Source organism: Trichosurus vulpecula, chromosome 7, assembly GCF_011100635.1.
Source record: "Trichosurus vulpecula isolate mTriVul1 chromosome 7, mTriVul1.pri, whole genome shotgun sequence".
In the NCBI taxonomy this organism is placed as follows: domain Eukaryota; kingdom Metazoa; phylum Chordata; class Mammalia; order Diprotodontia; family Phalangeridae; genus Trichosurus; species Trichosurus vulpecula.
In genome coordinates, this window is record NC_050579.1 from 57,529,010 (window position 1) to 57,538,022 (window position 9,013).

Sequence of the window (9,013 nt, forward strand, 5' to 3'; positions counted from 1 at the left end):
AACCCAGAATACCTCTGGCGTTGTATTAATCTCCCTTTTTCTCCAATTGATGGGTTTTTTGTTTCTTTTTTGTTTCTACTTTCCTCTCTGTCTGCTCCTAACTCTGCTTCTGAAGCTTTGTCTTTATGACTCTCTGTCTCTTCCTCTTAATCGTCTGGCCCATTGTCTGTCAATCTCTTAATTTCTCACCTCTTTGATTTCTTCCTCTCTTTAGTCCTCTCTGCTTTGGTCTCTTCTCTGTCTTTTTCTGCCTCTTTCAGCAGCTCCCTGCTGACTGGGTTTGCAGAGCCCTGACTTTGCATTGAGATCTGATTAATAGCTTAATATGGCTTCCTTTTTGGCTGCTTTTCTTTTTATACTGCCTTCCCTTTAGCTCCTTTAGGTATATTCTCTCCATCTTCCTACAGTTCTAGTTGTGGTCGTTCAGTTGTGTCTGACTCTTTGTGACTCCACGGACCAGACCACTCCAGGCCCTTCTACCCTCCACCATCTCTTGAAGTCTGTCCAAGTTCATGTTCATTGTTTCCGAGATACGATCTATCCAACGACGACGATTCTTTGACCCACGATGAGCCTAACACTAAATCCAGTGTTCTTTCCACTTTCATTTTATCTTAATTTTTATCCATGCCTTTTGCTTTTGCATCACATTTATTTCTGAATATATTCCTCCCTAGGGAACTATCTTTTGCAACAGAAATTTTAAAAGGAAATTAAAAAAAAACCAGTTCAGCAAAACCAACCAACAAATCAACTGTGTTTGACAGTACATGCAACATTCAGCACTCATAGTCCCTCACCTTTGCAATAAAGGAAGGAAGCACTACTTTCATTTTAGGGAGTAATTGAGCTACTAAGTGGCATAGGCAGCTGTAATTTACTTGACAAGTCATAGTGTACAGCCTGGGGACATGTCTTCTATTATTGTCCTGAATTGTCATTTAAATATTTATCTTGTTTCTTGCTTGTAAACCCTTTGAGGACAAGGGTCATGCCTGCCAAGTCTTTGCATCCCCTATGGTGCTGTGTGTTTAGCCGGTGCTTAGTGAATAATGGCTGAATGATTTTCACAGAGACCTGGGTTCTAGTTCCCAATCTGCTACTGACTAGTCTGTGGAGATGAGACTTCTTCTCTTTGGTCCCTAGAGAGAAGAACAATGGATGGACGTCGCAGAGGGGCAGATTTAGGCCCGATATCTGAAACAACTTCCTGGCTATTAGAGCTATTCAGCAGGGAAGAGAGCTTCCTCTCACTGGAGGTCTTTAAGCACAGATTGGATCAGTACTTGTCACGGTGTTGTATAATAGGGATTCCTGTTTTGGTACAGATTGGACTAGATGGCCCCTGAGGTCTCTTCCAGCTAGCCAGCTAAGAGATTCCAAGATGTTTCTATGATGATAAAAATCGCCAGAGGGCTAATAAATCTGATATACTCATTCCTGCCAAACTCAGTTCTCTTATTCAATCCCCTTTGGATTTTGAGAAAGTCAGAGTCGGGCCATCTCAAGGGGAGGATAGTGTGATATACTGAAAAGAGCTTTGAACGAGGAATTAGAGTGATGTAACATTTAGCAGTATGTCTCACTCCCTTCCCCCCTCAGAGTAATAGGAAGGGAGGAGAATGTTGACAAAAATAAGCAGAGTGATTAATAACTCCAAAAAGTATAAATACGATATACCAAGTAAATACTTCCAACCCTCTGGTGCCCTCTTATCTTGCTTACTCATGTCTCTGCTATTGCAAAGCAGGACCAAGTAGCTTGTTTATTTTGCAATAAAAAGGAATGAGGAGAGTGGGGATTGAAAGGGTTCACTCGAACAAACCTATAGTTCCTGGCTGGGTTGGTCAGCTTCTGATTGGACTCTGCACATACCGTGGCAAAATCCCAGGGTTCAAACAAAGGGCTGGTACTATGTCACAAGAATGTAGATATCCTCACTGTATCTCTTATGTTAATAGAGTAAATTGTAATTAGGTAAGGTCTCTGAATCTGAGTCTGAGCCTTGTCTCTTTCCCTTGAATCCATAAATGAACAGTTACATAGAAAATCTGAGTTCTGACTTTTGTTCTTCTTAGGGCAAGTCTTTCTACCTCTCTGGGTCTCAGGCTATTTTTGTCCATAAAATGAAAGGGTTGGAGTAGATGGGATTCCTTCCATCTCCGAATCTACAATCCTATAATCTTGTCCAAACCCCTTGTTTTACTGATGAGGAAACTGAGGTCCAGAGAGAAAAAAAATGGCTTGCCCAGAACCATACAGTGAATAAATGACAGAGCCAGGGTAGGTCATTGGGCTCCTTCCAATTTTAATATTTTGAGTTTTTCCTGTTTTCCCACAGAGTCTAATCCTAGGTGGGAAGAGGCAAGGGGCAGGGGAGGGAGAGGAGGAGGACATCTGGAGCCTTCACTCTGATTGGCCAGATAGTCTCCAGGCCTGGCTCTTTGAGGTGACCTGAATAACTGCTCCTCCAGTGAATTTGATTGCAAGGGCAGAGACTCATCAGCTCCCACTAAAGATAAGGAAGAACACCTTAGACAGACACCCTGGGAGCCGAGGCATTGCTTGAGACAGACACAGTGGTCCTTCTGCAAGTGATTGGCTTTGCTCAGATAAGGCGTCAAAGATGCTGAGAACTAGAGATTGCCCACAATCTCTTTCCCGAGATTTGAGTTCAGTCAACCTGTCTCTCTCCTCCTCCCCCATATCTGCTTTCTAATCTCTTCCAAGAGAAGGCAAATTAACCCTTGCTGGGCCTTTTCCAGAAAGGACTGATGCTCAAACGTGTCAGATTCTGGGAAAGACCAAAGCTCACTCGGTTTTTTGAAATGACTGTTAGATCTAAAAAAGAAAGACATTTAAAGAGACTGACAAAATTAGAAAAGGGCAATGCCCCATTTTGGGTGGTATGGAGGGTGTGGTTAGGGTAGACTTGCTAGGCCCTGTAAAGTCAGTTTTTCCTGGCTTTTGTGATTACAGGTACCTGTGAATTGGGATAGGATGGAGGGGATAGAAGAGAGTCGGTTCAATTCAAGAAGCATTTTAAAAAAAGTATTGACATCTTTTGCTTTTACATCACTTTCATTTCTAAATATATGGTTCTCCATTCCTCTACCCAGTGAACCATTCTCTCATAACAAAAAAATAGAAAAGAAAGAGGAAAAAAGCAGTTTAGCAAAACTAACCAATGCATCAACTGATTCTGATAGCATACACAATAGTCTACACTGATAATTCCCTCACCTCTGCAAAGAAGAAAGGGAATTGTATTTTCTTCAACCCTTCTCTGGGGCTAAGATTAGTCATTATACTTATCTAGCATTTAGCTTCATTTAAAAAATTCTTTCCATTTACATTTTTTAAATGAATGAATGAAAAAGCATTTATTAAGTGATTATTATATGCCAAGCACTGTGCTAAACTCTTGGAGTTAGAAAACCAAAAGTGAGACCCATTTTAATTGGGTAACAAAGCGGAATGGAAAGGAAGGACATTTGCTAAGGGCTTAATCTATGCCCATCACTTGGGGGATAGCCACATTCTGTACCTTGAATATGTCCTCACCCCTGCTCCCCATCCCTAAACTCCTCCCTAAGCATTCATTTTTAATTAGTTAATTAAATTCATTCTCTACTTTAATATCCTGTAACTATATCTTTATGTTATTGTGTCTGTCTTAGACTGGGAGCTCAGAGTATAGAGAGATGGTTCGTGTCATTCTCTCTGTTTCACATGTAAGACAATGCTGTGAACAATTAGGTACATAAAGGAAAATTCAGCTTCAGAGTAGGTAGCAAATCCCAGGGGTTCTTAGGTTACACTGGCAGGTCAGATGGCAGTTCTTAGAGGCCTGAAGTGTGTTGTGGAAGGGCAGATTGTAAGGATTGGTAGTGTTCATTCTCATTGGAAAAATTATAGTTTGTGACTACTGGCTTATCTAAGAGATACAAGTGGCCATGTCTGCTCCTAAAGGAGTAGAGGTTGTGGGATCCAGTACACAACTGTTGGGAACGGAGAAGGGGGCCTCAAGGTTGCACTGGAGCAGTGGCTGTGTTCTTTCCTTATGGTATGGTGATGTAGAGATCAGCATTTAGCTGGGAGGAGGAAAGGGGAAAGGGGGAAATTGCAGGGAAGTTGGGGGGAAGAACTCTCTGTGGAGCTTGCTGTGCTAGGCTTTCTTGTGCTTGGTGGGGTCTGGATAGTATGTGCAGCAGTGGGGAGAAGTGGAAGAACTCCTTCCAATGCTTTCTCCTGTAGATCATGTGTATATTATTTTCCTGGTTCTGCTTACTTCAATTCTGCATCAGTTCATATGAATCTTCCTATGTTTCTTTGAATTCTTTATATTCATTATTCCCTGTGACAGTAATATTCCATTAGATCCATGTATCACAATTTATTTAGTCATTACTCAATTGACATTTACTTTTTTAAAAACAGTTCTTTGCTATTACAAAAAGTTCAACTATGACTTTTTTGGGTGCAGGTAGGACTTTTCTTTCTTTTTTTTGGAGGGGGGGAAGGCAGGGCAATTGGGATTAAGTGATTTGCTTAAGGTCACACAGCTAGTAAGTGTGTCAAGTGTCTGAGGCCAAATTTGAACTCAGGTCCTCCTGACTCCAGGGCCAGTGCTCTACTCACTGTACCACCTAGCTGCCCCAGGACTTTTCTTTCTGTCTTTGATCTCCTTGGGGCATATGCCTAGGAATGGGATCTGTCTGTCAAAAGTATGGACATTTTAGTTATGTTTTAAAAAACCCCGTAATTTCAAATTGCTTTCTAGGATGATTGGACCAATTCACAGATCCAATAGTATATCAGTGTGCCTGTCTTTCTGCAGTCCCTACATTGTTTATTACTTTTTCATCTTTATAAATTTGTTGTGTGTAAGGTAGAACTTCAAAAATGTTTTGATTTCCATTTATTTTTTCTACTTTTATATAGTGCTTTATTCAATTTGATCCATACAACAGCCTTATGAGATAGAAAATATGTTTATATCCAGAGGAAAATGACACCTGGAAAACTGTTCAAGGTTATCAGAAGAGATAAGACATGAGCACAAGTCTTTTGACTCCAAGTTCAGGGTTCTTTCAACCAATCCAAATGGTTTTTTTGTAGTCTATATTTTCTTAGAGTATTGATAACACTGCATTGTTTGTGATTTGGAGAAATTTTTTTCAATGGCAGTCAAGATTGTTAATAGTTCGCAGTTCTTCTTTTGATAACTTCTTTGTATCTTTTGATTACTTATCTGTTGGGAAATGGCTTTTGTTCTTAAATATTTGTGTTAATTCTCTAACTAGCTTGGATATTAAATGCTTGTTAGATATATTCTGCAACTTCCCTTGGCCTACCTGTATCAATTTTGTTCTTGCAGAAACATTTCAATTTCATGAACTCAAAATGATCTATTTGATCTTTTGGAATTACCTCTATCCCTTATTTGGTTAAGAAATCAGTCCCAGTCATTAACTGTGAAAAGTATCTGATCTGATTCTCAACTAATTTTTTTTTTTTTGCTTATCCATTTTGAGCTGATTGTGGTATGTGGTATAACGTATTGGTCTAAACCCTGTTTCTTTCAACCTGCTTTCTAATTTTCCCAGCAATTCTTTTCAAATGAGGAATTCTTCCCTAAGCAGTTTGTTTTGGGGTTTATTGATTTCAAATGTTTCTAATTATTTTTAAAATTTATTCTATTGATTTACTTTTCTTTGACAAACATTTATTAAGCACATTCTAATAGCTTCTAGGGATACAAACATAAAAATAAATTATTCCTTGCTTTGAAGGAAGCAAGGTATTTCTAAGGGGTGTGTGTATGTGTATGTGTGTGTGTGTGTGTGTGTGTATGTGTATAGCACCCTTTCTAGGGTTATCCTCCAATTCACACTTGAAGTTTTCAGTTTGGGTACTCTATGATGACTCTCATCACAGCTTCTTGGTAATCTGTTGGTCTGCCCTCCTAAACCTGTAGCTCATGAACCTCACTGGTAAGCTTACTTTTAATAGTCAGCTAGTAGTCATGATTCTCTTAAGACAATTGGTATTTATTAAGATGGCATAATAACCATACTAGCTAAAACATGACCTCCATAAATCTGAGATGTACTCTCCCCCAAATATATATAGCATTTGTGAGTAGCGTGGACATCAACTTAAAGTTTAATGTTAATGAGGCACACTTGTAGAGAACACATCTGGCCAAGGTAACTCATGCACTAGCACTGCAGAGTCACAATGTCCCATCTTTTCTTGTGGCATCCTTGTACTGATCCCTCCTAATCCAATCCCCTGGTGTAATTTCTTTCTGATCGCTCAGCTAGGTTCTTTAGTCTGGCTTCTTTACTCAACCCAACTCTTGACTGCCAGGGCTAATGTTCCCTTAAATCCATAGTTGACTCTATTCTCTGATGCCAGGGGTCACATTCCTTAGAACTGTCTCCAAGTTTTCTTTTTTTCTCTTTATTCTCTGGGTGAGTAGTTCAACTGCAAGATACCATGTTAGTGCGTTTGAGGAAAGGGGAAAGATTCTCCTTCTCATCTCTTGCCTCCTTCTGATAGAGGCACAGGGGTCACAATCCACAAGAACTGTTCTGGGGCTTGACTTTGTGTCTCCTGGGATGGCAAGTGTACCCTTTTATAGGCCACCATGGGTGTTGTCAATCTTTTGCCAGTAAGTAGCAATATGTTCTTCCATTTCCTCCAGGGAAATATCTTTATTTTTCCTAAGGGAATGATCTTTACACTTTTTAAAAACACTAAACATTTTGTGACTTCTGGCATCTTCCCTCTTCTGTAATTAAATCAACTGGGCAGGGGTGGGGATCATTTGGTTAGGGACCAGCACATTCCACCCCTCCCCCCATAAGTAAATATATAATATATATAGACTCATTTTAGCATGGATATAGTGGGGGTCATATTGACAGTTGTTGGAATCTGGAAAAGTCTCTTTTAAAAGGTGATTGTTGAGTTGAGCTTTGAAGGGAGCTAGGAGTTCCAAGAAATGGGGGCATAGGAACAACCTGGGAAAAGACTAGAGTTGGAATGTCATAGACAGGGAATGGAAAGTAGGCCAGTGTGGCTGGAATGGAGAGAGAATGAAAGATAGGTTGTTACTAAGAGATGGTAAACTAAGGGCAATGGGCATGTACCAAGAATAGTCTGGATCCTGATTTTCCTGACCCTGAGAGATTTAGTGAAAATATGTTAAAATCAAGTCTTAATATCTAAGATTCATAAAGTTGTAGGATATAAAATAAACCCACACAAATAATTAGCATTTCTATATACTTCCAACAGGAAGATATAGAAAGAGAAATTTCATTTAAAATAACTACAGACAATATAAAATACCTGGGAGTCTACCTGCCAAGTCAAATCCAGGAACTATATGAACATAATTGCCAAATACTTTTCACACAAAGACAGATCTAAATAACTGGAATTGTATCAATAGCTCATGGGTAGGTTGAGCCAATATAATAAAAATAGCAATTCTACCTAAGTTAGTTTGCTTGTTCAGTGCTGTACCAATCAAATTACCAAGGATTATTTTATAAAGCTAGAAAAAATGATAACAAAATTCATCTGGAAGCACGGAAGGTCAAGAATATCAAGGGAACCAATGGAAAAAAATGGGAAGGAAGGTGACCCCAAAGTACCAGATTTCAAACCATATTACAAAGTAGCAATCATCAAAGCATCAAATCTGATATTGCCAAGGAAATAGAGGGGTAGATCAGTGGACTAGATTGGCCACACAATGCACAGTAGTAAATAATCATAGTAATCTACTGTTTGATATACACAAAGACCCCAGTGTCTGGATTAAGATCTGACCATTTCACAAGAATTGTGGGGAAAACTGAAAAGCAATTTGGAAGGCATAGACTAGCTTCTCACACTATAAACCAAGATAAGGTCAAAAAAGAGAAATGGTTCAGATACGAAGGGTGATTTCATAAGTAAATTATGGAAGAATGGAAAAATGTACCAGTCATATCTGTGGATAAAGGAAGAATTTATGACCAAATGAGAGATAGAATCATGGGAAGTAAAATGGATAGTTTTGCTTACATGGAATTAAAAAGCTTTTGCACAAATAAAACTAATGCAGCCAAAAATTAGAAGGAAAACAGGAAACAGGGAAAAGATGTCAGAGCAAATTTCTTGGATAAAGGCATCATTTCTCAAATAAATAGGGAATTGAGCCAAATTTATAAAAAATAAGAGCCATTCTCCAGTTGATAAATGGTCAAAGATATGAACAGGCAGTTTTCAGAAGAAGAAATCAGAGCTATCAATAGTCACATAAAAATGCTCTAAATCACTATTGATTAGGGAAATGAAAATTAAAATAACTCTGAGATAACCACCTCATACCTATCAGATTGGCTATCATGACAGAAAAAGAAAACGAGAAATGTTGGAGAGGATATAGAAAACTTGGGAAACTAATGCACTGTCAGTGGAATTGTGAACTAGGTCAACCATTCTGGAGAACAATCTGGAATATGTCCAAAAGGCTGTAAAACTGTGCATACCATTTGACTGCTACTAGGTCTGTATCCCAAAGAGATCAAAGAAAAGAGAGAAGGACCTATTTGTACAAAAATATTCATAGCAGGTCTTTTTGTCCTGGCAAAGAATTGGAAATCGAGGAAATTCCCATCAATTGGGGAATGGCTGAACAAGGTGTGGCATATGATTATGATGGAATATTATTGAGCTATGAGGAATGATGACTAGGATGGTTTCAGAAAAACCTGGGAAGACTTAGGTGAACTAATACAAAATGAAGTGAGCAGAACCAGGAGAACGTTTGTACGAAATAATAACAATATTGTAAGGATGACCAACCGTGAAAGACTTAGCTACTCTGATCAAGACAATGATCCAAGATAATTCCAAAGGACCCATGATGAAAAATTCTGTCCACCTCCAGAGAGAGAACTGATGAACTCCAAATGCAGATTAAAGCATACTTTTTAAACTTTTTCTTGTT